Here is a 16,304-nt window from a genome sequence, read left to right on the forward strand (position 1 = left end):
TTGGCATCTATATTCAGGAGGGAGATTGGCCTGTAGTTCTCTTTGTTAGTTGCATCTTTCCTTGTTGTGGTATCAGTATAATACTTGCTTCCAGGAATGATTTTGGGAGGATTGCTTCCTTTTCAATTTCATGGAAGAGTTTGAGGAGTATAGGGACTACATCTTCTGTAAATTTCTTGTAGAATTCAGCTGTGAATCCATCTGGAGCTGGGCTTTTCTTTGTTGGTAGGTTTTTAATTACATCTACTATTTCATTGGCTGTTATTGGGCTATTGAATGAGGTTATATCTTGTCAATTCAGTTGTAATTTGTACCTTTCTAGGAATCTATGAATTTCTTTTGTGTCTTCTATTCTGTGAGAGTAAAGATTCTCAAAGTGGCTATGCATGATCTTCTGAATTTGCACTGGGTCTGCGATAATTACCCCCTTTTTATTCTTTATTGCTTGTATTTGAATTTTTTCTTTCCTCTTTTTGATGAGGTTAGACAGGGGCTTAATGATTTTATCTAATCTTTCAAAGAAACAGCTTTTCCTTTTTTAATGCTTTGAATTGTTTTCTTCATCTCAATTGAATTAATTTCTACTCAAAGCTTCATGATTTCTTCCCATCTTTGGGCTCTTGGTTTGGTTATCTCTTCCTTTTCTAGATGCTGAAGGTGCAGCATTAGAGTATTTATTTGTTCCCGTTCTGTTTTCCTAATGTTTGAGTTCACAGCTATGAATTTTCCTCTGAGAACTGTGTTCATTGTATTCCATAAATTCCGCTAAGTTGTGCTTGAATTTTCATTGAATTGTAGATATTGTTGAATTTCTTATTTGATTTCATCTGTGACCCATTAGTAGCTGAGTAGGGTGTCATTTTATTTCCATGTATTTAAGGGTTTTTTCTGGTTTCTTTTATCATTTTTTCCAGTTTCATTGCACTGTGGTCAGATAATGTGCATGGGAGCATTTCTGTTTTCTTACATGTACTTTAGCACAACCTATGGACCAGTGCATGGTCTATTTTAGAAAATGACCCATGTGCAGCTGAGAAAAATGTGTATTCAGCTGTGTTTGGGTGGAATACTGTGTATATGTCCACCATGTCCATTTCTTTCAAGCTCAGGTTCACTTCTGTTATTTCTTTGTTTAGTTTTTGTCTGGTTGACCTATCTTTTGGAGATAAGGGTGTGTTAAGGTCTCCTGTTAAAATTGTGATTTTGGATACTAGATTTTTCATGTCAATTAAGATTTGCTTTACATAGTTGGGTTCTCCCATGTTTGGTGAATACATATTGATGTGTGTTACCTCTTCCTCCTGAATTTTTCCCCTAACCAGTTTATTGGTCTTCTTTATTTCACTTGATCATTGTTGGTTTGAAGTTTTGACTGTCTGAGAATATGATTGTTACCCCTTCTTTTGTCTAAGGTGCTGGAGCATGTAGTATTGTTTTCCAATATTTGACTTTCAGCCTATGAATATTTTTGTGAGTTAAATGTGCTTTTTGTATACAGCGTATTGTTGGATTTTTTTCCTAATCCACTGTGCCAGTCTATTTCCCTTAATTGGTGAATTGAGTCCATTTACATTGATGGGTAGAATTGAGATGTATGGACTTACAATTAACATGTTATTTACCTGTTGTCATTTATTCCCTTTTTTCCTGTGTTTAATTGCTTGCCTTATTTAGTTGGTATCTTCTGATCTCATTCGTGGAGTTTTGATCATTTTGGTCCCTCTCTAGAACATCTTTCAATCGCCTGTGTAGGGATGGCTTTGACATCATGAAATTCTTTAGCTGTTCTTTGTCATGAAAGTATTTCATTTCTCTGTCAAACTTGAAAGAGAGTTTTGCAGGGTATAGTAGTCTGGGCTGGAATTTGTTTTCATAGAGTATTTGAAGCACTCTGCTCTGTATTCTTCTTGCCTTCATTGTTTGTGAAGAGAAGTCGCCTGTAATTCTGATGGGTTTTCCTTTGAATGTGATCTGCTTCTTTTCTCTAGCGACTTTCAGTATATTATTCTTGTGCTGAATTCCTGGGGTCTTTACTATTATATGTCTCGGTGTGTTTTCAATTGGGTTGAGGTTACTTGGAGTTCTGTATGCTTCAGTTACCTGAATGTCAGATTGTTTCCTCATATATAGTAAATTTTCTGCTATTACATCTGCCCATATTTTTTTAATGTCATTTGAATTGAGTCCTTCTTTCTCACTGATGCCTATTAGTCTCACATTGTTAATCTTTGCACTGTCTTGTGAGTGATGAATTATTGTTCCTGCATCCTAGTTGTTTTTAAGAGATCCTTTCTTACCTTTTCCTTAGTTGCAGCATCATCCTCAAAATCTATACCTCTGTCTTCACTTTCACTTAAACTGTTTTGTAGTTTGTGCTTGAGATTTTAATTTTTTCTATATCTCTTTAACTCTGCTGCATGTGTTCTATTTCTTTCCTGCATTGCTCATTCAAGGAATCCGTCATTTTTCTAATCTCCTCTACTTTTTTATCAATGTGTTCTTTAAAAACAGTTATAAATTCTTTTACTGCTGTGTTTATTTCAGATTGGGTTTCCTCCCTATTTCTCTGTAGTTGATTCTTTACTTCAGATGTTATGAATTCTGAGAATTCTTTTTTTATTTCAGAAAAGAATTCTTCTCTGAGTTCCTCTATAACTTTGTGCTGTTGCTTATTTACAATCGACGCTATTAATTCACACATTTGAGCTGAGCTAGTGTCCTCTCCACTTGTTCTGGGTGGGCATTGGGTTTCCTCCATATGTTTCTGCATTAAATCTTACTGCAGATGTTATTAGTTTAGAGATTTCTTTTTTCATTTCCAATCTGAGTTCCTCTTCACCTTTCTGCAGCTGTTTCTTTATTTCAGAAACCACTGATTCATTTCTTTCAGCTCTGTGATTCCCAGTTTGTTCTGTGTTAGTGTCTTCTGTACTTGGTACAGTTGGGCTTGGGTTCTGAGATTGCATTTTGCTCCTTCTCATTGTCATTTTGTGTAGCCTTGTCTTCTGACCTTTTTTGTAGATCTTTGTTGCAGTTTTAACCTTAGCAACTACTGAAGTTCAGGTGAAGATATACAAAGTTTGGATTTATCCTGCTGTTCCTGGCTTTGGTCTGGCTGCTGTGTTCTGCTCCTTCCTGCTGCTTCCCTTTGGGGTGAACCTGTTGTCCCCCTCTGGCAAGATGTTCTGTTCCTGAACTAGCTGGGTCTATCTGTCCCCTACACTCTCTTCAGGGATTGCCGCTGCATGGTTTCATCCCAGGCCTGCATGCCAGGCCTGAGCTGAGTGTGGAGGGGACAAGGTAGAGTGGCGGGGGTGGGGGAGAGAGGCAGCTCTCCCACATACTCACCGGGCCTGGAGTAGGACTGCATCTTTGGTTCCCTGGAATGCTACAGAAATTCCTACTTTGTGTGCAGGGTTACTAAAGAATGATGTGGGAAGACCCAAGAGGGTGAATGTGGGTGTCACCCATGATGAGCCTGTGCTGGGACCAGTCCATCACTCCAGCACTGGGTAGCTGGAGTCTCTGCCACACACTCACCGGGCCTGGACTAGTTCTGGATTTGGACGTTCTGGGAATGTGCCAGAAATTCCTTCTGGGCAGGCAGTGTATGGGAGGTGCTGTGGAGTGTTGTGGGGCATCCCAAGGGGGTAGAAGAGGGTCTCACCCATGCTCCCCCTCCGCTGGGACCAGTAGGTCCCGCCGGCACAGGGTAGCAAGTGTCTGTCCCACACACTCACTGGGCCTGTGATAGGACTGGGTCTCTCTGTATTATAATTTTGAAAGAATACTTAAATGTTTAGTTAACATAAAAGTCAAAGACAAAAAAACTTTCTTGAAAAGAAAAACTGAATGGATAACAGCTGAAATTATTTTCATTGAGTTGTTAGAATTTGGTAGTATAAATGAAAGAAATTAACATAAAATAAAATATTTTTGAACAAAAGGAATAAATAACATGTGGGAACTATTTGAACATTTTCTAATTTCCATATATATATATATATATATATATATATATATATATATATATATATATATATATATATGAATTTTCTAATATAAGGGAAACCATGCAATATTTAACCTTCTGTTGCTAATGTACTTCACTTAAATGTATGTTCTTGAGTCATTCATAGGCAAATAGTTGCATCTTGAAAAAACATTTCTTATTAATTCTGTAATTCATTTTAAATTATATTCTATTTTTACATTTATTTAAAAGATTATTCCATATTCTAAGATATATGTTAAAGTATTTTCCAGATATTCTAAACTCAATTGTAGTTCCTTAAACAGTAACATTTTTGTCTTGGGTCCATTATTCATGATAGCAAGATAAATTCTCAAATATAGTATTTTAAACTACTATAAGTGATGAAATAAATGTAAAAATGTATTAAAGTACTAGAAATATCATGAACTTTCATTTTTAGTTTTTATTTATTTTTATTTATTATTTTCATAATTTTATTCAGAAACATATAGCAATGAGACAGTTTCAAATCAAATTGGTAGGACAGTTTCAATAATTAACACATTGCATACTTTCTTCCTAGTGGTTAATTGCTGTACAAGATGCGGACATGATTTCCTATTTACAAACATCATTAGAACAAATCCCTCTCTTCATTAAGCGAATGCAACTATATATCTATCCTAACCACTTTAAATACACAGATACAAAATGGACATTCATCTGTATCCCTTTTAATATCATGAACTTTCAAAGACTGTTATCATACTATATAAGAACTTCTTCACTAAAATGGTTATATTATCACAAATTTTGAAAATTCAAATTCTATAGAATGTATATGGGTCAATTTCATAATAACTCACAGAATAACAGGGTTATCACTGTAAGTTATTTAATTAGACTGATGTCAATTTTCTTTTCCTTTTTTTTTGTATTTTAGGGAAGGGTCTACAGGGTTTTTAGGGTCTCACTACTAGATTGGAGTTGCTGTGATCTGTCTGTTTACAGCCTCCCAAGAGCTGGGATTACAGGCTCACACCACCACTCGCAGTCTCAATTGCCATCTCAGCACTCCCCTTGGGAGGTGCTGGCATGGCAGGCCGGGGGATAGAACCCTCAGCCCCTGTGCCTGCTTGTAAGTGCTTTAATCCTCCGAGCTATTTGACTGGCCCTCAATTTTCTTCAGTGAAAAAATGTGGACAATGTCTCCATAACTCCACTATGGCAAAATATCAAAAACTGTATTCTGGGAGATATATATTAATAATTTCTGTACACTAAGAATGATATCAAATGAACAGAAAAATAGTCATAATAGTAGTAACACCAAAAGTCACCTTTTGTGAACTCTTCAAATGAGTAAGGCATTGATATCAAAGCAACTTACAAACCATGCTAGATAGAAGTATCCAGAGAAATATCTATCTTGAATCCTGATATGTAAATAGTTTGGAAATCGCTATTCACATTTTATGAATACAAAAATTTGAAAAGCTCTTTTCACATGAACCTATCAGAAACTTAAATGGTCTGATAATTTTGCAGAGACTTTTAAGTCCAAAGTCACAGCCAATTTCTCCTTAATATCACCACAAACTGCAGCGGCCAAATTTGGCAAAAGCATTTTTGTACATTTAATGAATTTTTAGAAGCTCAACATAGGTCAGCATGACAGTGTGAGAAACTTGTAGGTGTCCCTGGTTTAAATGTGAGGCTACAATTTCCTGTGCATTTTACTTCCTGTATTTTACCTCAAGGTTTTCATGGTAAAGATCAAATACTCATCCACCTATAGCTAGGGGAAAAAGTGAGGAAAACTAATCTTTGTGAAGTATAACTGAAAAGTTTTTCATAAGAAAGGGTGCATTATGGCAGAATATTTATTTCTTAGTTAATGATAAACATGAAATTCTGATGCTTTCCAGCCTTTCAGTATCACATAATTCAAAGTACAGAATTGTTATAGTTTAGATCCACTTTGAATGTGTTCCTAAGGTTTCATGTGCTGAAAAATTAATCCCCATGTGGCTACATGGAAAGTGAAGAACACTGTTACGGCTTACATCTAAATTGTTCTCCAAAACTCTCATATGTTTGGAAGGAGACTGGGTCATGAGGTTACTACTGTCATAAGCGAACTTATTCATTAATGAGCACAGTAGTTGCATGTGTTGCTAGTGATGGAGTCTGTGTACAAACGGGTCAATGGTGTCATGAGGTGGAAGGGTTTATTCCCTTCCCTGGAAGCTCTCTTTTATCTCTGCTTCCTGTCCGTCACTGTGTGAGCAGATTTTTTCTGTTGCAGCCTCTTTTATGATTCTTGTGTTTGAGTCAATTGAAAATGGAATGTGAATTTGAGCCAAAATATACCACTCCTTTAAACTGTATGCACACCATTTTTGTTTTAGGAAAGAGGATACTGACCAAGATAGAAAAAGATAGGGCATAGTGAGAAGTCCTGGGGACAGGGAGGCTGATACCCTTGAAAAAGAATTAAGATCCTTTAGGATGAATTCTGAAGAGAAGGAATTTTATCAAGGCCGAGTCTGGTCCTTGAATTGCTTTCTTTTATTTCAATTTCATCTTACTTTATTTTGAGAAGCAAAAACAAAACAAAAAATAAAAAAAATAGCAGAAGCAAAGACAGAAACAGGGCAACATATAGCAATATACATGTTACAGATTTTCAAAACAAGAATAGCTAATGAATAATGGTTGTGCTATTTCAAGTTGTTATCTCTTCTAGTGTTCTTGCCATTGTGATTCTGTCTAACTTTCAGCCCTCATCAGAGCTCAAATCAATGGACACTCCAGGCTTGAAACTGGAATCTCAGAATTGAGAGTTAAATAAACTTATTTTCTTATTAATAATTAATTTCAAATATTGAATTACAGTAATGAAAATTAAAGTAATGGAGGAGTAAATTCCATCTAGACAAAAATACTGATGAGTGTCACAGCTCATTCACATGACCACTAAAAGATGGAAATTTAATCAAATTTGTATATAATAGTTCTTCTCTATCACAGTTTACCACCCTGTAAAGAAGTATCCAGTATCAGAAAAAACAAAACAAAACAAAACAGTGAGTTACCACTGACTGAAAAATTAGCCTGTTTAAAAGTACTTGGAATATTCAACCTTAAGAAGGGAAACAAATTAATGCACAATAGAAATTTGATGCCTCGATCACCAACAGTTACACAAGTCAGGAAACAGAGCAAAACTAGATTAACATGGAGTCTAAATTAGAAGACATCAAAAGCCAAAATAGGGTCAGTCAAATAGCTCATTGGATTAAAGCACCTGCAAGCAGGCACAGGGGCCAAGGGTTCAGTCTTCTGGTCTGCCATGCTGGCCCCGCTCCCCGGGGTACACTGACAAAGCAATTGAGACTGGGCATGGTGGCACGCGCCAATAGTCTTAGCTCTTGAGAGGCTGTAAACAGGCAGATCACTATGAGTCCGATCTAGTATGAGACTCTGAACATGCTGCAGATTCTTAAAATACAAAAGTAAACAATAAAATAATAAAAAAGCCAAAATAGGCTTAAGAAGTATAATGAAATGGAAGCAGCATTTATGCATTACACAAATGTTTGAGTTATCAGAAAAGGAATTGAAAGCAGTTTTCATTAGTAAGTTCAGAACACTTAAACAAAGTGAAACAACATCCAAAGTCAAGTGCTTATACATTAAGTATGATGAAACTATAAGGTAAATGTGTGAATATAAAAAAAGATTATTTTATAATTAAAGGCACATTGCCATCTTTCCCTTCAGAATTTCCTCCTCACTTTAAATTTACTTATCCTCTTGTTCATGCAAATTTTTGAAGAGTTAAAGAAGTCTCATTTTATGGGTGTCTTCAGGATGCATGACCAAAATTAAAGTGATTGCTTCTGTTGTGAACTTCCATTCACCTTATTTCCCAGGCCTGACACAGTGTGTCCTCAAATGTGCCTTCTTCACTCAGACAGTTGTCCTCTTGTTCTGGTCACTTTATGAAGCAGTTCTGGAAGTCTTCAATGAATGTCTTCAATTTTACTCTTGTCCTTAATCATTTGAAAACATTTGCATCTTATTGTCATTTTGACTTTTGGCAAGAGCTAAATTAAAAAAAAAGAAATGAAACAGAAGCAGAACTTGCTGGTAAATGAATGTTAAATTATTCAGAATAATGATATAAATTAGAAAGAGATTTATGTAGAAAAGGGAAAAGCATTTGAACAAAAGTAAACTAATTCAGTTAACATCTTTCTTAATTGATTAAAATACCTATGTAAATGAATAGCTATAATAATACATTCAGTGAGTAAGACTAAGTGGAACTCATGACAGCCTTGTCTTAAAAATGAGATGCACGCACACTTTTATTAGGTTACTGCAGCAAATATGAAGGGGTGCAAAGTTATTTCTAGGAATATTTCATTGTTTTTAAAAATATGTTGTTCAGGCTGGGGAGGTAGCTTAGTACAATAAGCATTTGCCTGGCAAGCACAAGGGCCTGAGTTTAATAACCAGTTCCACAAAACAAATCCAAAAAGCAAAACAAAAGAAAAACCCCTGAGATGCAGCCCTAGCCTAGGCATGGTGAATGTGTGGGAGAGTTTCCAGCTACTCAGCGCCCGCGGGACCTCTCTGGTCCAAATCAAGGCATGCAGCATGACTGAGACCCCCTTCGTGCCTTTGGGACACCCCTCCACCAATCTGCAGCACCCCCCACCAAGCCCACTGAGTGAGTGAGAACTTCTGCCACATTCTCAAGAACACCAGATACATCCCTACCCCAAGTGCAATGAGTGTGTGGGAGAGCTCCAATCCCTGCTCCACCTTGTCCCATTCAGACCCAGATCAGGCCTGGCATACAGGCCTGGGGTGAAACTCTGCAGCTGCAGTCCCTGCAGAAAGAGTAGGGGACAGAACCAACCAGCTAGTACAGGAGCAGAACATCTTGCCAGAGGGGCACAACAGGTTCACTCTCAAGGGCCGCAGCAGGAAGGAGCTGAGCACATCAGCCAAACCCAAACCAGGCACAACTGGATAAATTCAAACTTCGTAGATATGCACACTAATTTCAGTAGGTGCTAAGGTAATAATTGCAACAAAGCTCTACAACAAAGGTCACAAGACAGTGCTATACAAAATGACAAAGAGAAGGAACAAAATGCAATCTCAGATGCCAAGCCCACACATAACAAGTGCAGAGGACATTAGCACAGAAAAAAATGGGAATCACACAGCTGAAATCAATGAATCAAGAGCGTCTGAAATAAAGAAACAGCTGAAGGAAGGTATAGAGAAACTCAGATCGGAAATAAAAAAAAGAAATCTTTGAATGAATAGTATTGGAAGTAAAGAATCAAATGCAGGAAACTCAATGACCACCAAGAAGTGCAGAGGACACTAGCTCAGGTGAAATGTATGAATTAATAGTGTCAGAATTAAATCAGCAGCAGCAGAAAGGTAGAGAGGAACTCAGAGCAAAATTAATTTTGGAAATAAAAAAAGAAATCTCTGAACTCATAGCATCTGAAATAAAGAATCAAATACAGAAACATAGGGAGGAAATCCAGACTGAAAAAAAAAACACTGCAGTAAAGAATTAATAACTGCTTCTAAAGAAGACATTGATAAAAAAATAAAGGAGATTAGAAAAATGATGGATTCCTACAATGAGCAATGCAGGAAATAAATAGATCTCATGAAGCAGAGTCAAAGAGATATAGAGGAATTTAAAATCTCAATCACAAGCTTAAAAAACCCTTTGAGTGAAAGTGAAGAAAGAGTTTCAGATCTTGAAGATGCTGGTGCAGCTCGTGAAAAGGTAAGAAAAGATCTCTTAAAAACAGCTAGAATTCAGGAAAAAAGTAATTCATCACTCACAAGATGGTGCAAAGATGAACAATGTGAGACTAATAGATATCAATGAGAAAGAAGGAGACAATGCAAATGACATTAAAAAAATATGGAAAGAAGTAATAGCAGAAAACTTCCCAAATATGAGGAAACAATCTGACATTCAGGTAATCGAAGCATACATAACACCAAGTAACCTCAACCCAATTAAAAATACACTGAGACATATAAGAGTAAAGATTCCAGAAATTCAGCACAAGAATAATATACTGAAAGCCGCTAGAGAAAAGAAGCAGCTCACATTCATAGGAAAACCCATCAGAATTACAGCCTACTTCTCTTCACAAACCATGAAGGCAAGAAGAGCACAGAGCAGAGTACTTCAAGTCTTCTATGAAAACAAATTCCAGCCCAGACTACTATGCCCTGCAAAGCTCTCTTTCAAGTTTGATGGAGAAGTGAAATACTTCCATAACAAATAACAACTAAATAATTTCATGATGCCAAAGCCAACCTTACACAGGCTCATGAAAGATGTTCTACAGAGGGACCAAAAGGATCAGAAGTCCAAGAATGACAACAGAAGCAACCGACTAAATAAGACAAACAATTAAATACAGGAGAAAAAAGAGGAAACAACAGGTAAATAACATGTCAATCGCAAGTCAATACATCTCAATTTTAATCATCAATGTAAATGGACTCAATTCACCAATTCAGAGAAATAGACTGGCACAGTGGATTAGGAAACAAAATCCAACAAAATGCTGTATACAAGAAACATTTATTTCATAAAAAATTATAGGCTGTAAATCAAAGGAATAGAAACAATACTACATGCCCCAGCACCTCAGAAAAAAGTAGGGATAGGAATCCTGTTCTCAGACAGTCTCAACTTCAACCCAAGTATGATCAACTTAAATAAAGAAGGCCACTATATACTGTTTAGGGGAAAAATTCAAGTGGAAGAGGTAACATAAATATTTATGCACCAAACATGGGCACACCCAACTATATAAAAAAAAGTGCAATGAACATGAAAAATCTAATGTCCGATAACACAATCTTAATAGGAGACCTTAATAACCCTTTATGCCAAAAAATAGGTCAAACAGAAAAAAAATTAGCAGAGTAACAGAACTGAACTTGAGCTTGAGAATAATGGACTTCATGGAAATATACAGAGTGTTCCACTCAAACACAGCTGAACACACATTTTTCTCAGCTGTACATGAGTCATTTTCTAAAATAGACCATACACTGGTACATAGGTCATGCTAAAGTATATGGAAGGAAACAGAAATTATCCCATGCATATTATCTGACCACAGTGCAATGAAACTGGAACTAAATGACAAAAGAGACCAAAAACACCCCCTAAATACATGGAAATTAAATAACACCCTACTCAGCAATCAATGGGTCACAGATGAAATTAAACAAGAAATTCAACAATATCTACATTTCAATGAAAATTCAAGCACAACTTAAAGGAATTTATGGTACGTGATGAAAGCAGTTCTGCACTGGAAATTTATAGCTGTGAACTCACACATTAGTTAAACAGAACAGGAGCAAATAAGCACCCTAATGCTGCACCTCCAATACCTGGAAAAGGAAGAGCAAACCAAACCCAGAGCCCAAAGACAGGAAGAAATCATATAGAGCAGAAATTAATTAAATTGAGATGAAGAAAACAGTTCAAAGAATGAATGAAACAAAATGCTGGTTATTTGAAAGATTAAATAAAATTGATAAGCCCTAGCTAACCTCATCAAAAAGAGGAAAGGAAAAATTCAAATACAAGCAATAAGGAATGAAAAGGGTGTAATCCCCACAGCTCAGTGGAAATTCAGAAGATTATCAATAGCTACTTTAAGAATCTTTACCATCACAGAATAGAAGACACAGACAAAATGGCCAGTTTGCTAGAAAGGCACAAATTATCAAAACTGAATCAAGAAAATAAAACCACTCTCCAAAGCCCAATAACAGCCAATGAAATTCGAGATTTAATAAAAAACCTACGGACTAAGAAAACTCCAGGTCCTGATGAATTCACAGCTGAATTCTACAAGACATTTACAGAAGATGTAGTCCCTATACTCCTCAAACTCTTCCATGAAATTGAAAAGAAAGCAATCCTCCCAAAATCATTCCTGGAAGCAAGTATTATACTAATAACAAAACCAGGGAAAGATGCAACTAACAAAGAGAACTACAGACCTATCTCCCTCATGAACATAGATGCCAAAATCCTCAATAAAATACTAGCAAATAGAATACAGCAAATCATCAAGAAGATCATACACCATGACCAGGTAGGATTCATCCCAAGGATGCAAGGATGGTTCAATATTCGAAAATCTATCAATGTAATACACTATGTCAATAGAGCGAAAACTAAAAACCACATGATCATCTCCATTGATGCAGAAAAGGCGTTTGACAAAGTCCAACACTCATTCATGTTCAAAGTCCTACAGAAAACTGGAAGAGATGGCCTCTACTTCAATCCAACGAAAGCCATTTATGAAAACCCAACAGCTACTATAATTATAAATGGGGAAAAACAGACATCTTTTACTCTTATATCTGGTACAAGACAAGAATGTCTTTTATCACCACTCCTATTCAATATAGTTCTGATATCATTAGCTAGAGCCATTAGACAAGAAAGAGAGACAAAATGAATAAGAATAGGTAAAGAAGATGTTAAATTATCATTATTTGAAGAGGAGGGCTGCAAGGAAAGCCAACATTTTGGCCCTAGCCTTCCAAGGTCAATTAAGACTCAGGACATATGAGAACCTGTACTGTAACATCATGTTAACTCAGTTGTGTCCCAAATTTTCTCATGAAGGATATTGTGGGGCCAAAGAGGAAAGTGATCAATGATGCACAGTGTGCCTAAGGAGAGTCCCATGGGGAGAAAACATTTTCTCAGGCTTTCATGAGATCAAATTGGTCAGGTAATGGCTGTGACTCATCCACATGGCTGACACTGACAAAGGATGCACAAAGTGCGATATAGGGTTACAGGATAAATCCTGAGGGGATTTGACTGACCCTATCAGATACAAGAGCTACAATTCTTGTTACATAGGTCTTGCTTTATCTTGCTCTTAACCATCCAGCAGAAATGTATAAAAACGAGGTATAAGAAATAAAGCCATGTTGTTATGTCGAGCTGTCGGGGACTCAGTTCAACGATTTCTGATATTGCCAGTGAAGTGGAAGACCCAATACTATTATGGACTACTGGACTATTTTGGAATATTTTGCTGAGTTCACACTCCTAAAATATTTTAATGATGGAACTATACAAAAAAGGGGATGCAGATGAATGACCATTTTGTATCTGTGCATTCAAAATGGTTAGGATAGATATATAGCTACATTCTCTTAATTCAATTGAATAGAGGGATTTGTTCTCATAGTGTTCGTAAATAGGATATCATGCCTGCATGTTTTACAACAAATAACAACTAGGAAGACAGTATGCAATGTGTTAATTATTGAAACTGTCCTACCAGTTTGATTAGATACTATCTCATTGCTATTTGTCTCTCAATAGATTTGTGGAAAAATATGTACATATCAAGATTTGTAATAACCTTTAACGTAATTTACAAAAGAGGAGTATAACATAATGGTAACAAAGGAAATAAAATCTAAACATTAAAATATTGAGTTAAAATCTATTTGACTACTGCAAATATTTTAAATCACACATCTAATAAAATATTAATTCCTAAAGTATTTACTGAAAATTTAGAACTTGTCATGGCTTGTGTTTAGATATCTCCCTAAAGGTCCATGGACACACAAGCCATGACTCACAGTGATCTTGCTGTTTTCAGCCTCTCAAACACTGGGATTAGAGGGGCGCACACCACGCCCAGTTTTAATCACTGTTTCAGTGCACCTTGGGGCCGGCATGGCAGGCCAGGGGATCGAACTCCAGGCCCCTGTGTTTGCCTAAGCAGGTGCTTTGGTTCACTAAGCTATTTGGCTGGCCCAAAGATTCTCTTTTATGGCTGGCTCAGGCTGCCTTAAGGGCAGCTCTAGAAAGGCATATGGTGCTGGGAACCTAACTGTGGTCCCCTGTGCCTGAGTGAGTTTGCCCAAGCAGGTGCTTTAGATAACTAAGCTAACCAGAAAGCTCCCTTTTTCTAGAGATTATTATGAAGTAAAACTATGTGATGAGGCAGGTGCAAGGTGGAGAACATGGGAACTTGCTAAGTGGGCATGAGGTGTGACAAAAGTGTGGCCAACCAATAACATTACAAACACCATTGCTCAGGTCAATATATGTTTTTAACATTTACATAATAGTTTTATTCAAATTAAAGTATTATGGTATCTTAGAAAGGAACTTGGAATAAAAATTGCACATTAAATAAAAACTAAGAAACTTTAAATAAGGTATAAACTATGATTAATTATGAAGTCTCTACACTGATTTACTAACGTACCATAGTAATGTCACATGTTAATAATCAGGACAGCTGCAGGTGATACATAGGAGCCCTTCACATTATTTTTACAACTTCTGTAAATATACAACAGTGGAAGATAAAAAGCTATTAAACAGGTAAATAGCTGAGAATCATGAAGCTAATAATAATGTAGCATACTCAAGCAAAAGAAATTTACATGAATATACATATTTACATTTATATTGTGGTAAATAAATGCATATATGTACATGTATAGAAAGCATATGTAAAACATATGAAATACACGCACATGTGTGTTACATATAAATATATTTCTGTGTATATATTTTGCAGAATAATACAAAGAAAATATGCTTACCTACTGATGGTTGAAGTGGTCTAAATTTTAAAATGATCACACTTATTTTTCTCACAAAATTCATGGCCCTTCCCCTGAGGTTTTATTCCTTCCACCAGTTAAATTATAATGACTACCATTTCCCTATGCTTTAAATATTTTCTGTCCTTGAGATTTATTTAGAATAAAATAATTTATTAGGAGCAATACTGAGCTAGTTTTTAACCTCAGTTTCCAGAGATATGGAATGCTGTGCTGTCTTTCATGCAATCTATCTAGTTGTTTTGTGAACAAATCCAGGCAAACATGGGGTGAGAACAGTAAGGTACTTTGGTGTGTCTAAATAAAACTAGTAAAGTGAAAACCAAATCCAATGTCAGAGCCACCTTCTCACCAGCAGATATAGATCTGTGAATAGGCTCTGATGAGACCAAGGGACCCACACATCTAATCCCAGCCAAATTAGACACCCACAGAATCATGAATTAAATTGATGGCCATAATGTGAAATCACTCAGTTTTCAGGGTGTTTATTATGCAGCAAACTATGTTCTATGATGAGATTGTGAAAATATAGATTTCGTATTTTAAAACCTGTAATATCTCATAAATTATTTGCAATTGTTATTTTTTATCATTTTGTCCTTTGTAACTGGCAGTAATATTAAATGACTTTCTGAAACATGATTTTCCTTTGATTTTCAGTGTAGTAATAAAAATACATTATTAGGCTCTGCACCAGATACAATTATTTCAGTCTTGTAAATACTTTCTGCTTCTACTGTATAAAAGTGTGCACACATATATTTATTTCCATTTTTTACTAGGAAGTTGGTCTCAATTTCAGCAATTTCAGTTTCACTTTTGAGATTTATCTTCAAGTCTAGAAAATATTAAACTCTGTGTCACAAGACTGGGCTCTGAGCCCTAGTTTTCTACTCAGTAACTTGATGACTTTGGCAATCCTATGATCCTCATGTTATTCAAAAATAAATTAAAAGGATTAAAGTAGATATCTATGATAAACTTCTAGATTTCATTTACTATCTGTCTATAATTTTAAGACATTAATAAGTAAGGCACATTTTGTTACCTTTTTACATTGTCTCATATACTTTTAACAATGGTATAGAAAGGTGGAAGAAGAAGGTGAAAAGAGTGTAGCCAGTGATAGGATAACTTTACCACTTTCAGGGAGCTACTTAGAAGAGCTGAGTTTTCTGTTTTCAGCTTTTGAGAAATTTCACAGTGATTTTTGTGATGTTTTTACTAGTTTCATTCCCACAAATAATGAAGATTCTTTGTTCGCCAAATACTCAGTAGCAATTTTGTTTTTGAATTTCTTGATGTCATCCATTATTTCTAAGGTAAGATGGTAACACACATTGTTTCAATTTGCATTTCTCTAATAACCAGAGATGTTGGATATTTTTATCATATTTTTACTAGCTCACTTTTTTTCCTCAAAATTGTCTACTTCATTTGGTCATACATTTTTTAGCTTGAGTATTTTAATTTGCAGGGAATAATTTTAGACCTTTATTTTTGTGTGGAATCTAAGTATATGAAACTCATGGAAAGAGTAGAATGATGGAATCTGGGATTTTACTCAAGGTGTTAGTTCTCTGTCCAATGAATGGCTGTAAACTATTTTTCCCATTATGTA

This window comes from Octodon degus, unplaced genomic scaffold, assembly GCF_000260255.1.
Source record: "Octodon degus isolate 3935 unplaced genomic scaffold, OctDeg1.0 scaffold00063, whole genome shotgun sequence".
In the NCBI taxonomy this organism is placed as follows: Eukaryota; Metazoa; Chordata; class Mammalia; order Rodentia; family Octodontidae; genus Octodon; species Octodon degus.